Source organism: Phyllobates terribilis, unplaced genomic scaffold (assembly GCF_046119375.1).
Source record: "Phyllobates terribilis strain yellow unplaced genomic scaffold, ASM4611937v1 Scaffold_84__1_contigs__length_6523798, whole genome shotgun sequence".
In the NCBI taxonomy this organism is placed as follows: Eukaryota; Metazoa; Chordata; class Amphibia; order Anura; family Dendrobatidae; genus Phyllobates; species Phyllobates terribilis.
Genome location: NW_027362844.1, coordinates 5,437,151 through 5,452,792, shown reverse-complemented (window position 1 = coordinate 5,452,792; position 15,642 = coordinate 5,437,151).

The window sequence follows — 15,642 nt, the reverse complement described above, 5'->3', positions numbered from 1 at the left end:
GTCCAGTCTTGCCTGTGGTACTGGATGGCATTCCTATGAGTGCCCTACTGGACACCGGGTCACAGGTCACCACCATCCCGTACGTGCTCTTCAAGCAGTACTGGAATGACTCGGATATAACCCGCTACCCTGACGACGACTTGAGTATCATTGCCAGCAATGGTCAACCCGTGCCGCAGATCGGATTTAAAGAGATGACCATTAAAATCGGTAGAGTCGAACTGGCAGCACAGGGACTGATCATTGTGGACATTGACAAGCGCGAGAGTCACCCAAAGATAACTCTAGGAACTAATGTGATTGAAAATTGTCTTGCAGAGGTGATTTTCATTTTACAGCAGGTTGCCAAGAACGCCAGCTCCGGCCAGCAGCGAGTGCTCCAGAAAGAGATCCGGGCACTGATGCGACGGCAACAAGTGGAACTCTCCGGCGGTGAGATTGGTAGCGTAAGAATGTGTGACCCTTTCCCTATTGCCATACCCCCGAAAAGTGAAATGATGATTTGGTGCCGGGCAGCTATTGGTCTGAGAGGTAGAGATTACCAGGCCATTGTAGAGCCAGTCTACTCAGACAGTAGGCCCACCATTTTGACAGCCCGGGGGGTAGTTGATGTACGCCATGGGAGGGTACCCGTTCGCATAATAAATATTGGGAAAAGGGAAGTATACCTGCCCCGGTATGCTACGCTAGCCAAATTATATACTATCAACCAAAATTCTATACAGTCTGTGGAACCCTTGCCTCCATCTCATCCGGAGGAAGGTAACGGCTCTGAGAAAATAATGGAGGATTGGTGTCAGCAACTACATTTGGGTACTGACTCCACTCCCTCCCACCAGAAACAGGGAGTCTACCGGGTGGTTCAAGAGTACGAGAGAGTGTTTAGTAAACACCCGTTAGACTTCGGGCGAGTCAAGGGGGTAGAACACCACATCCCCACGGGAGACCATCCTCCCATAAAAGAGAGGTATCGGCCCGTACCCCCTGCACACTACCAACACGCCAAGGGGATGCTTAGAGACATGAAGGAGGCTGGGGTAATCAGGGATAGCTGTAGCCCCTGGGCAGCTCCACTAGTCTTGGTCAAAAAGAAAGACAACACCATGAGAATGTGTGTAGATTACCGGAAAATTAACCGTATCACACACAAAGATGCGTACCCCTTACCAAGAATAGAGGAGTCTTTGGCTGCTTTAAAATCTGCTAACTTCTTCTCCACCTTGGATCTCACTAGCGGGTACTGGCAGGTTCCTGTAGCAGAGGCGGATCGGGAGAAGACCGCATTCACCACCCCGATGGGACTTAGCGAGTTTACCTGCATGCCGTTTGGACTCTGCAACGCACCAGGAACCTTCCAGCGATTGATGGAGTGCTGTCTGGGACACCGGAACTTTGAGACGGTCCTGTTATACCTGGACGATGTCATCGTCTACTCCAAGACCTACGAGGACCACCTGAAGCACCTGGCGGAAGTGTTTGAAGCTCTGGCAAGTTACGGCCTAAAGGTGAAACCTTCCAAGTGTCACCTCCTGAAGCCAAAGGTGCAGTACCTGGGACACGTGGTGAGTGCTGACGGAGTGGCTCCCGACCCTGATAAGATCACCGCAATTAAGGAATGGCCAAGCCCCTCCAGCGTAAAGGAAGTGAGGCAGTTCCTCGGGTTGGTAGGCTACTACCGAAGGTTCATACCCGGTTTCACCAAAAAGGCAGCTCCTATGCAGGACCTCCTGATAGGCCAGTCCAGGAAGGCCAAGAACCAGAAGCCGCCCTTCAGATGGGAGAAGTTGGAAGAAGAGTCCTTCCGCCAGCTGAAGATGGCCCTCACGGGGGATGAAATCCTGGCGTACCCGGATTACAGCCAGCCCTTTATCCTCTACACCGACGCCAGTAACATCGGGTTAGGAGCCGTACTATCCCAGATCCAGCAGGGGAAAGAACGGGTAATTGCTTACGCCAGCCGAAAACTGCGACCCACCGAAAGAAACCCTGAGAATTACAGCTCATTTAAGCTAGAGTTCCTGGCAGTGGTGTGGGCAGTCACCGAACGCTTTAAGCACTACCTCGCTTCTTCCCGGTTCACCGTGTACACGGATAACAACCCGTTGACACACCTGGACACTGCAAGACTCGGTGCCCTAGAGCAGAGATGGATGGCCCGCTTGTCCAACTATGAGTTTACAATCAAATACCGGGCAGGACGCTCCAATACCAACGCACACGCCCTGTCCAGGATGCCAAACCTACCGGACGTAGGGGAAGATTCAGAGGAACTGGAAGAAGTTGAGCTCCCCGCGTTCCACCGTCATGGGACTATCCAGTATTCCCACCGTGTAAGAAGTAAGCAAACCGCTACGTTCAACCCCTTACCTCATTACAACTGGGTGGAGACGCAAGACAGTGACCCTGCCGTCCGTCTGGTAAAGGAGATGCTGACTCGGCCAGATGCACGCCTTGACCCAGACGCTCCGGAGGAAGCCAAGCAACTGTGGGCTGAGAAGAGTCGACTGTTCCTTTACAAGGGAAAGTTGTGCCGCAGAATGGTTAACTCCCGGACGCATGAACTAATCTGGCAAGTAGTGGTGCCATGAAGAGACGCAGCTATGGTGATGGAGGCATACCACGACGGAGCTGGGCATTTCGGATGGAAGAAGCTGGAGTTCCTGCTGCGCGGGCGGTTCCATTGGGTAGGCATGAGAGGAACCATCGAGAGGTGGTGCAGAGACTGTGGCCCATGCAACTTAAGAAGGAGGGACCGTGCCAGCCAGAAGACTCCCCTGCGGTCCATCATCACCAGACAGCCGTTGGAACTGGTAGCCTTGGATCATGTAAAACTGACCCCAAGCAGAAGTGGCTACGTCTACGCGTTAACCATCGTGGATCACTACTCCCGGTTCTTGGTTGTCGTCCCCGTCAAGGACTTAACGGCTCACACAGCAGCTAGAGCCTTCCAGCAGCACTTCTGCCGTCCGCATGGATACCCGGAGCAGGTGCTGACGGACCAGGGGACTGCCTTTGAAGCGGAGGTCTTCCAGGAGTTCTGCACCCTGTATGGATGCCGGAAGATAAGAACAACACCCTATCACCCGCAAACTAATGGACTTTGTGAGAAAATGAACCAGGTGGTCATAGATCTCCTGAAAACATTGCCCCTGGAGGAACGCAGTCTGTGGCCTGAGAAGCTGCCCGACCTGATGGACCTATACAACCACATCCCTGTAGGTTCCACCAACTGTACCCCGGGTTACCTAATGAGGGCAAGACCTGGTAAGCTTCCTGTTGATCTGGAAATGGGAGTCCTGACACCCGAGGACACTTCACCAGAAGCCAACTGGGACACAGAGAGGCAGCAGCAATACCGAAAAGTACAGGAGAGCGTGGAGCGTAGTCTCTGTCAAGCTAGGGAAAGACAAGAGAAAACTTACAACCAGTATGCTCCCGCTGTTCCCCTGGTGCCCGGAGAGCAGGTCTTGAAGAGGAAAAGACGGCTCCACAAGTTGGACGACCAATGGGAGAAGGACCCGTACACCGTACTGCCCTCAAGCCACGACAACCCAAAGGTCTGTACAATCAGTAAAGACGGAGGGGAAACCACAGCCATTGTATCCCGGGATCACCTAAAGAAGTGTCCCGAACAGCTACGGAACCCTGAAGAGGAACAAGAGGACCCTCGACCCGTAGAGGAAAGGGAAGATATGGTTAGTACTGTGCTCGGAGACTTCCCTCGGTCTTGGACTCAAGTCAATGGTGCTGTTGTGGTACCCGTCCTCACGTTCCTCCAACCAGCATCCCAAGTGCCTACGGAGACACAGGTAGAACTGGAAGAACAGCCGGTCCAGGAGGCAGAAGGCCCCACACAAGCAGACCAGGAAAATCAACCCTCTGCTTATAGTGAGCCTGCCATACCCCTAGTGAGCCAAAGAGTCCGTAGACGGCTGCCCAGTTTACCCTTGACAGCTCCTATACCCTGTAGCTCAGGACCAATCAACCAGCTCCGTAGGTCCACTAGGGTCACTAGAGGCCAGCTGCCCATACGGTGGAGGATCTAAATGTTCAAGCTATTTTATTAATGTTTACCTGTTTATTGTTGCTTGTGTATAATTATGTGTTTCTAGTTATTTATAGGAGTCTTTGGTGGATTTACCGGGAATCCTTTGTGCATATAGTTGGAGCGTAACCCAGGACGGACTAAAAGACTGTTAAGGACTCGGGGCAGGACAGACCCCTACCTGGTTACGTCTCCCTGTGTTGGTGAAATGGACAACCTTGTTTTCCTCAAAAGTTACACCCGGTTGCGGACACGCCGTGACCACCTTATGTGTTGTCTCCATTAGAATGTTATTGTTTGCACCTTGTTATGTTTACAAAAGTATGTTTAGTCCCGGAGTACTAACTTTCACTAGGGGGGAATGTGGCACCCCAGGGGTCTGGTCTCCACAGTAATAGCAATGTTATGTCTGAGAGCAGGTGGGAGGTCTCTTGGTCAGGAATCCTATGCATGCCACACCTCCTGCCCAGTCCTGGGAGGGGAAGAACTTCCCCTATATAAAGCTGGGGCTGAGGCAGGGTTAGTGAGAAGAGTAGAGAGAAGAAGAGGAGCAGCTTAGGAAAGAAAGATCAGGAGCTCAGTGGGAGCAGTGCTAAAAGGAATCAGGGGCTGGCAGCTGAAGAGCTCGCCCTGATTGAAGAGTTACCACCGGACCCGGAGTCCGAGGCTGTGGGGATTAACCCAGACCCAGCAGCAGAAACCGCCCGGCAGGGGATTTCAGGTCCTCCGGCCAAGAAACCCGGAGGCACGGTCACACGCGTGGGACCAGCACCGCCGTCGTGGAGCGGAAGCCACTAGAAGGCCCCGAGTCACCGGCCATACGGGTGAGCACCACACGGTACACTCAGGGACGTGGGCTACCTTTACCCGCCTCTAGCAAGGAAGCCAGAAGAGTACAATTAGTTGGGGAGGCCTACAACTCCGCCTGGCCAAGGGGGATCCCATCTGCTCAAGGACTGACCAGGCCCCGACCGCTAGCCAGTACTCCGGGAGGGTCTATCTTTGTCACCATTAAAGACCCTGAACTACACCGCATCGTCTCTGAGTGGTTCCTACTACCCCCATCATCCACGTCGGCTGCCCTGAGGCCATACCCCTCCCGTTGGGGGTTATACCATCCACGCTGCACCATCCTTCCACCGGCCTCAGCGGTCTGCCCTGCAGCGGCAGCTCCATAGCTGCATTGAACGGGTGGCGTAGTCGTCCTACATCTACTGCTAATATACTGCCACTCAGCTTGACTCCCTGGGCACGGACCGGGTCACCGCCACGAGACTACTACCCCTATCAGATCCGGCTCCGGGTAGGCTCCCGCGTGCGCAACGCTACTCAGCACAGGCCCAGGGGCGCGTCAATGGACATTAGACCAGTGGAAATCTGTGCTTTGGTCTGATGAGTCCAAATTTGAGATCTTTGGTTCCAGCCACCGTGTCTTTGTGCGACGCAGAAAAGGTGAACAGATGGACTCTACATGCCTGGTTCCCACCGTGAAGCATGGAGGAGGAGGAGGTGTGATGGTGTGGGGGTGATTTGCTGGTGACACTGTTGGGGATTTATTCAAAATTGAAGGCATACTGAACCAGCATGGCTACCACAGCATCTTGCAGCGGCATGCTATTCCATCCGGTTTGCGTTTAGTTGGACCATCATTTATTTTTCAACAGGACAATGACCCCAAACACACCTCCAGGCTGTGAAAGGGCTATTTGACCAAGAAGGAGAGTGATGGGGTGCTACGCCAGATGACCTGGCCTCCACAGTCACCAGACCTGAACCCAATCGAGATGGTTTGGGGTGAGCTGGACCGCAGAGTGAAGGCAAAAGAGCCAACAAATGCTAAGCATCTCTGGGAACTCCTTCAAGATTGTTGGAAGACCATTTCCAGTGACTACCTCTTGAAGCTCATCAAGAGAATGCCAAGAGTGTGCAAAGCGGTCATCAAAGCAAAAGGTGGCTACTTTGAAGAACCTAGAATATAAGACATATTTTCAGTTGTTCCACACTTTTTTGTTAAGTATATAATTCCACATGTGTTAATTCATAGTTTTGATGCCTTCAGTGCGAATGTACAATTTTCATAGTCATGAAAATACAGAAAAATCTTTAAATGAGAAGATGTGTCCAAACTTTTGGTCTGTACTATATAATCAAAACATGTCAGCAGAACATCGGTTGGAGTCAGTTTATTATCTGCAATGGAGCAGCTTAACATTGTATGTACCTTTGACATTGCTATGTAGTCCAAACCATCAGAGCAGTTAAAGACCACACACTGCACGGCCAGCGCCTTGGCCAAATCTTTGGTGGTCTCGGTTTTTCCTGTGCCGGCCGGACCTTCTGGAGCTCCACCAAGATTTAGATAAAAAGCACCGATCTACCAATGAAACATGAAAGAACTGGTATGAAATATCAATAAACTTTCTAATAAGTTTCATGCATCATACAAAAGTCAAAAAGATTTCTGAGCATAACCCATCACATCATAGCAGAGTCCGCTAGCATCTGTCAGTGAGCGGAGTGATGACCAGGCGTGGGGAGTTGCCCAGGTACTCATAGGCGGACTTCACATTGCAGTTGATGATTCGCACTCTCGCATTCTCATTCTCCCAGTAATAGCGGAGTTGGGCAAGCCACTGGAAGTCTGTTTCATGAGAAACTCCTGAGCAATGTAGGAAAAGATAGTCAACCTCTAAGACACTGCAGAATCACAAGGGAGAGTTTCTAAAGGGAAGGCAAATGCACATACATTATAGGACAAAACTCCTAGTCACCGAATTGTGCTTTTACATTTAGTCCCATTGCCCACGGTGTATAACATCCGGACTCTCAGCCCCCAGTTTATAAAATCCGGCCTCTCGCCTCCCCCGATGCATAACATCCGACCCTCGCCCCTAGTTTAGTATAACATCCGTCCCCTCGCCCCCCCGCCAGTGTATAAAATCTATCCCCTCAACCCCACTGTATAACATCCAACCCCAAGCCCTCCTTTGCATAACATCCGACCCCCAGGGTATAACATCCGGCCCCCAGCCCCGGTGTATAACATCTGTCCCCTCGCTCCCTCCCCCTGGTGTATAACATCCGGCCTCTCGCCTCCCCCGGGGTATAATATCCGTCCCCTCGCTCCCAGTGTATAACAACCATCCCCTCGCCCACGGTGTATAACATCCGGCCTCTCGCCCCCCGGTGTATAATATCCGTCCCCTCGCTCCCAGTGTATAACAACCATCCCCTCGCCCACGGTGTATAATATCCGTCCCCTCGCCCCTGGTGTATAATATCCGTCCCCTCGCCCCTGCTGTATAATATCCGTCCCCTCGCCCCTGGTGTATAACATCAATCCCCTCGCCCCTGGTGTATAATATTCATCCCCTCGCCCCTGGTGTATAATATCCGTCCCCTCGCCCCCGGTGTATAATATCCGTCCCCTCGCCCCTGGTGTATAATATTCATCCCCTCGCCCCTGGTGTATAATATCCGTACCCTCTCCCCGGTGTATAATATCCGTCCCCTCGCCCCTGGTGTATAATATCCATCCCCTTGCCCCTCAGTGTATAACATCCAACCCTCGGACATGTATAACATCTAGCCCCTCGTACCCCTAGGGTATAACATCTGGCCCCTCGGCCTTGTATAACATTAAGACTCTCGCCCCCCACCAGTGTATAACATCAATCCCCACGCCCCCCGGTGTATAACATCCGCCCTCCCATGCTGTGTGCTGTTACTAACATATGACAGAACGGCTGGTGATCCAGAGCCCTCTGATACCAGCGCGGTCCTGTAATAGGAGCCACCGAGGTAACAAGTCTGGATATTACATTTCTTCCCTCCTAAATCTTCCCCCATCACATGTGAGTGATATTATTAAGGAGTGGAAGGAACTACAGCAACTCAGGAGACCCCGGAACATTACAGAGCGGGGTCACTGAGTGCTGAGGAGCAGAGGGCAGAACGCTCTCCTGACTCCATAACTGCAGAGTCCAGATCTCCTTTGGTAACAACATCACCACAAACACTGCGTCCCCGCCAGGAGCTTTATGGCCGAGCAGCTGCATGCAGCCTTACATCACCAAGGACGATGCCGAGCGTCGGATGGAGTGGTGTGAAGCCGCCACCACAGGACTCTGGAGGAGACCTGTTCTGTGCAGTGACGGATCACACTTCTCTATCTGGCATCTGATGGACGAGTCTGGATTTGGTGAATGCCAGGAGAACGTTACCCTATTAACTGCATTGTGCCCGCTGTACAGTTCGGTGGTGGGGGTATGGCCTTGTTTTTAGGGGTTGGTCTAGGCCCCTTAGTTCCAGTGAAAAGATATCTTAATGCTTCAGCACAAGATGTTTTAAACAATTGTAGCTTCCAACCCTAAGGGAATAGAAGAGCAGAACTGTTTCACACACGTTCTCAACCTCAACCCCACTAAACACCTTTAGGATGATTAATTAGAACAAATACTGCACAATGGCAGCATAAATATGTCACCGCAACATAGGGAAGAACAATGTCAGTCACACATCAATTACATTGCCATATGTCTGCTCAGGCTTAGAATGGCTGACCATTCAGAGAATTACATAATACCTACAAAGAAACCGAACAAAAGGCCATTAAAGGAATTGACATAAAACCCCTTTATTAGTACATCCATGGTTATGGAAGGACACCGCACAGAGGAGGGCACACACACCATTGATAGAAAATATTACAAACCGCACCTAGGCCATCCAAAATACTGACTATAAAGAATATCAATTGTGGCAATGAGTCATATACAGGGGACGCCGACACCTACAGATGCCAAAACATTCCTATATAGGGACCACCATCTCAATATGCAGAAATGACTACTGCCCCATAGACGTCATTGTAAGTACACCCCAAGATTGCTTTACTGTGACAAGATCAATTGTGTCCTATGAAAACTCAAAGAAAAGAGGGGGGAATATAACATAGATATGGAAAGAAGATAGGAATGGGGTGAAATGTATGAAGGTGCTCGGCATATTGAGCTGTGATATCTGTAGAGGGACGGACTCCATATTAACATCCTGGATATGGATTTAGAATAGGGGGCCATAAAAGCCCCTGTAGGTGTAATGTGGAGGGGGCACAATACCTTTCTCCATGTAGTGTATGATAAATAGAACATGGTATTGGAAAGTTTGGTGCCAGCCATGATGTTTGTACAAACCTGTTTGGATCATTTCCATGCCCATGTCACGAGCGTGCCCCTCTATGGTGACGAGAGCCCCCAATGTGCTGCGAGTCTGCTGGGACAATTTGCCTCCTCGCACAAGCTCCACAATATCATTTAGCTGGAGCTGCAGATTATCATAGGAGTTTTTCAGGCCCTACAAGAAGGATGTAACGGTGAAATCATCTGCAGAAACATTCATAGAACATACATATTGCAAGGGGGCTGAAATCTATACAGATTATAAGCTGCAGACTAGATGGAGAACTCCACAATATGCAGGCACTTTTTAATGTACATAACAATTTTACAACATATCTTTATAGAAGTTGGAGATCTGGATTGAACCCAGAGCTCCAAATACCCAGATGTACCTCTATAAAACCCTGCCACAAACAGCATGGAAAACTCAATGCAGATGGATTCATTTTATGCTGGTATTATGGGAAATCCCATACAATGTCTTCCCTTATTGGTAGATATGACGAGAGTAGAGATGAGCGAATGGATTTGCAGGACTCTGGTCCAACAGTCGGGTCAGTATTCCACGGCCGCAGGACCGGAGCCCCATGAACCGGCATCTCCGGCTCCTCTTTTGATGTCGATGTCATAGTTGTGGTGTGAGGCACAAATGACATCACGCCTGGCCGGCTAATCAAAAGAGGAGCCAGGGATGCCGGCATGTAAGAGGCGGTTAGCAAGGCTCCCATCCAACAGCCACAGACTACTAACCTGCTCTCTTAGACCAAGGTCCTGCAAATTTATTTGCTCATCTCTAGACAAGATGCATGAATCAATGCAAAATCCCAACAATACTATGGAGCCTTTTGGGTACCTTCAAGATATTGAGCCGCTGTACAACTGCAACCCCCAGGAGAAGACCCCTGGGCAAGAACAGTACATGGGCTCTTTGCAGTCTAATAACGTACTGTGAAAGAAGCTGCTTGGATCTTTTGATGTGAATGTGGGTCCCCTTACCTCTGTTGCACCAATGGTATATCCGCCCCTGGAAACTCCTATGAGCTGCGTCCCTGGGTATGACAGTCTATTAGCAGGAGAACACATGAAGTCTGTCTATGAATGTATATATATGTATTTCTCCCAGAAAATTATTACAATTACACATGTTTTGTTGTTCACATGTTTATTTAATTTGTGTGTATTGGAACAACACAAAAAGAAGATATTGGTCAACAATTTTGGTTCTCAAGTCCACAGACAGTTCTCTTTTCCTCTTTCTGTTCTCCCTGCTTAGTGTGGCACGTAACAACGCAAAGATTGAGTCAACTTTTCCCCTTTGCATCGTTTTTCAGGTGTGATTTTCATATTGCCCACACCTTTTACTTGCCACAGGTGAGTTTGAACGAGCATCACATGCTTGAAACAAAATTGTTTACCCACAATTTTGGAAAGATGCCAACAATTTTGTCCGGCCCATTTTTGGGGTTTTGTGTGAAATTATACCCAATTTGCCTTTTTTCTCTGTTTTTTTGTGTTGTTCCAATACACACAAAGGAAATAAACATGTGTATAACAAAAAATACACATGCAATTGCAATAATTTTATGGAAAAATACTTCAAGGGTGCCAACACTTCCGGCCATGACTGTTTCTAGTGAAGCAACCTTGATCAGTAAAGGAGCTTATGCCGTACCTCGGGGCCACAGACGATAGCTTCATGCACTTCACTTGTCCAGAACATCTGAGACACACAGAGCACGACCTGTCCCGGCCATTCCCTCACCCAGTCTTTTCTTGCAGTCTCAGGGTATGCCTTTAAAAAACAAAGTTAAATTACGTTGACAGAAGCATTTAAGAGAGGGACAACCTTACTAGTATTATCTAGCAAATTCATTTCTACCGATTTCAGGTAGAAGATCTGCTACCTGGCTCTATTGCAAGAGATACATCATCCACAAATCATTCACTGCTGCCAAATAATCTTATACAAATATAAAAGTACTAGATTAGTTCCAATTAATGCTTTTGGTCTGTAGGTAGATCCGTACCATTCGTGACCGAGCAATAACATCATGCACGCTCCTTAACATGACATCTTCCCCTTGGATGAGCCACTTCTCCACGGCCCCCCTAGCCTCGGAGGTGGAGATGGTCTGGATGAGCTCTACGCGTTCCCCCTCGGTGCTGTACATGGCTTTGATGTCCAGGTTAGGAAGGAACTCCAGCTTTGCGATGCCTTCAAAGCCCTTCTTTAGATGTGGTTGGACCCGCAGAGGATCTTTAGTCTCAGAGAGAATTTCTAGCATTTCGTCGTTGGACAGGAAGAAAAAACTAAAGCGAAAATGCACAATATGATAAAAATGTCATTAAAGTATTGGGTCAGGCGCCATTTGTATTAGTGTCTGTGAGAAAATAGAAAAGCAAAGCTTTAAAGTAAAGATTCAGTCCCCATACACATTGGATTAAAATAGTTTAAACCTGACGATTGCAGCAGGACCGGCCTACCCACTGATGTGTATGGGGGTCTCCTGACTCTCCCCCGATAGAGGATGTCAGGGCCAGAAGGATCGGGCAGATGGGATTTCAATACCCGGTCTTTTGGTTCTCAGGGGAGATAACCCGCTGCCGGAGGTGTCCAGTACCGACTTTCTCCTCTCTCCCCATTAAAAACACATGACTGTTCAGCAGAATATGTGGGAGTCAGGAGAAGTAGCCAAATAACCATTCAGACGACGGGTATCTCATATCTCATGCGTATGGCTAGCTTAAAGGGGCTATCCAGCTTTGGAAACTTTTTTTATTTAACTGAAATGGGTATTCCCATCTCCAAGATTCTATCCCAATATGTAGTAGGTGTAATAATAATAATATTAGCAAATACCTCCAATTAGAAGTGTAGTATAGTTCTTCTGATTTGCTTTGTCGCTTACCCCATGTGCAGGGCATTGCAGTAGCTTAGGTTACGACCACTAGCAAATAACTGTCACTATATGAGTGGTCGTAACCATGGACACCGAAGCTGGGGAAAGCGACATAGCGAATCAGAAGAACTATACTACACTTCTAATTGGAGGTATTTGCTAATATTATTATTATTACTACGCCTACTACATATTGGGATAGGATCTTGGAGATGGGAATACCCATTTAATTGTGAGTATTTGCGACAATTCAGTTTCATTAAAAATGTTGCACCGTTAGGCTTTTTGTTTCCTGCACATTCAGCTTTGATGTGATCTGTGGTCATAAATCGGCTAAGAGGAGCTGAAAAAAGACAGATTAAAAATAAGTCCAATAGCCAGCGCAGCACAGAGCCAATAGAAGGCAAACAGTGCAAAATTATTAATGAAATCCAATTACAAAAATGATTTCAATGGTTTAAATAAGAAAAAATTTTTTTCTTTAAGTAGTATATAGAATCATTGCAACAAGTGAAAGGACTATACCGTGGGAAAAAAGCCTCTTCTTCTCCAGATAGGCATTCAGCCCTTTCATGATTTTATCCAGAAGCACATTGCTGTCCTGAAGTTTCTCCAGAAGTCCGGTCAGAGAAGTGGCGCTTAAAACCTAAAACAAAGTAGATAGCCCATAAGTAAGATTCCATTATATAGTTATAGAGACTGAAAAAAGGTCACATTCATTGACTATTGTGCCAATAGTTCATATTAAAAAAAAATTAGAACCTATTTGGATAGAAAATAGAAGATGCGGGAGGCTGGAGTCCAGGCAGTGCGGAGCCCCATAACCCGGGATCCTTGTGATGGAAGCATCAGGACACGAACTCTTGGAAAACATCAATCCTGGATGCAAGATGACCGTGCTTTCTTGTATCAGTCCACCATGAAGCATCCATTTACCTTCGGGTCTTTAGCGCAATGTTTCATGATCTCTCTCCAGTTTCTGTCCACAGTCTGGAATAAGCGTCCTTCAGGCATTTGCTGCATGATGTCCTCAGAAGAGAAGATGGGGTCTAGATAAAGCCACTGGGCCGGCACCTTCAGCCATTCATCAATGGTTTCCTGGATCCTTATCAGTCGTTCCTCCCATTGCTTAAAGGAGGAGAGCAAAAAGATAATTACACATAAAATGAAAATGATAGAAAAAATGCTATCATTTTAGAAGATAAATTATCAATGGATATGAATTCTGAATTGGACATTTGTAGGGAAAGTTTGGTGAGACTCCTTGATACCATCCCCTTTACATGTAAGCTGGAGCCGCATGTAACTTTAGCCTCGGAGATCCTAATGAAACCTTAGCTTCTGCTAATAAGCAAGTGAATATTTTATACCTTGATTTCTTTCTCATAGGGCTTGATGAAAGGCGATCCCCTCATTGTCTGAGTCTTCACAATTTGCTCATCCAGAGTGGTTTGGATTTCATCCACTGCTGATAGAATAGAAACGCCAGATTCTCGATAGGGACTGGTATTAAAGGATATGGAGTCCCACATTTCTTCCATGGTATGCATCGCTTTCTCCAGGGAAAACTCCTAATAAGAAAACACAGAAACTTTTCACTAGTAGCAGATTCCTCTTTGTTCCGACAAGGATGGGGGAGAAGCATATATAGAAGGATGGGGGGCAGCATATATACAAGGATGGGGGAGCAGCATATATACAAGGATGGGGGAGCAGCATATATACAAGGATGGGGGAGCAGCATATATACAAGGATAGGGGAGCAGCATATATACAAGGATAGGGGGCAGCATATATACAAGGATGGGGGAGCAGCATATATACAAGGATGGGGGAGCAGTATATATACAAGGATGGGGGAGCAGCATATATACAAGGCTGGGGGGCAGCATATATACAAGTATGGGGGGAGCACATACAAGGATGGGGGGCAGCATATATACAAGGATGGGGAAGCAGGATATATACAAGGATGGGGGAGCAGCATATATACAAGGATGGGGGAGCATCATATATACAAGGATGGGGGAGCAGCATATATACAAGGATGGGGGGCAGCACATACAAGGATGGGGAGCAGCATATATACAAGGACGGGGAGCATCATATATACAAGGATGGGGAAGCAGGATATATACAAGGATGGGGGGAGCACATACAAGGATGGGGGGCAGCATATATACAAGGATGGGGAAGCAGGATATATACAAGGATGGGGGAGCAGCATATATACAAGGATGGGGGAGCAGCATCTATACAAGGATGGGGGAGAGCACATACAAGGATGGGGGAGCAGCATATATACAAGGATGGGGAAGCAGGATATATACAAGGATGGGGGGGAGCACATACAAGGATGGGGGGCAGCATATATACAAGGATGGGGAAGCAGGATATATACAAGGATGCGGGAGCAGCATATATACAAGGATGGGAGAGCAGCATATATACAAGGATAGGGAGCAGCATATATACAAGGATGGGGAAGCAGCATATATACAAGGATGGGGGAGCAGCATAAATACAAGGATGGGGGGAGCACATACAAGGATGGGGGGCAGCATATATACAAGGATGGGGAAGCAGGATATATACAAGGATGGGGGGGAGCACATACAAGCATGGGGGGCAGCATATATACAAGGATGGGGGAGCAGCATATATACAAGGATGGGGAAGCAGGATATATACAAGGATGGGGGGGAGCACATACAAGGATGGGGGGCAGCATATATACAAGGATGGGGAAGCAGGATATATACAAGGATGCGGGAGCAGCATATATACAAGGATGGGAGAGCAGCATATATACAAGGATAGGGAGCAGCATATATACAAGGATGGGGAAGCAGCATATATACAAGGATGGGGGAGCAGCATAAATACAAGGATGGGGGGAGCACATACAAGGATGGGGGGCAGCATATATACAAGGATGGGGAAGCAGGATATATACAAGGATGGGGGGGAGCACATACAAGCATGGGGGGCAGCATATATACAAGGATGAGCAAACATATACCAGGATGGAAGGGGGAGCATATTTTTTCTATCTGCAGTCTCATACCCCTGCTGCTGTTTGTGGCTGCTTTCGGTTCCCCTCGTCTGCTCTATGTATGAGTTGTTTTTCTAAGCTAAAACCTCAGTATTCTGGTTAAATGACCGTGTTGGCACTATGGGATAAATAAGTGGGTTTTGGGTTGCAGTTTGGGTTCTCGGTCCGTAAAAGGTTCGCCATCACCGACCTAGGATATTTTGGAGATATTGTCAATGCAGTATTCAGGTGTCACCATCTAGAGGTCGAAATGCAAATTACTACATGGATTCTTAAATTAAGAAATAGGGAGTCACAGAGCAAGAGTGATTTGTATCATACTATCAAAAAATACTGCATCTTTTTGTAAAAGCATCTCATATACAGTACTGTGAAAAAGTTTTAGGCAGGTGTGAAAAATATGCCGCAGAGTAAAAAGCTTTAAAAATAGAAGTGATAATAGTTTATTTTTAAGAACAGTTA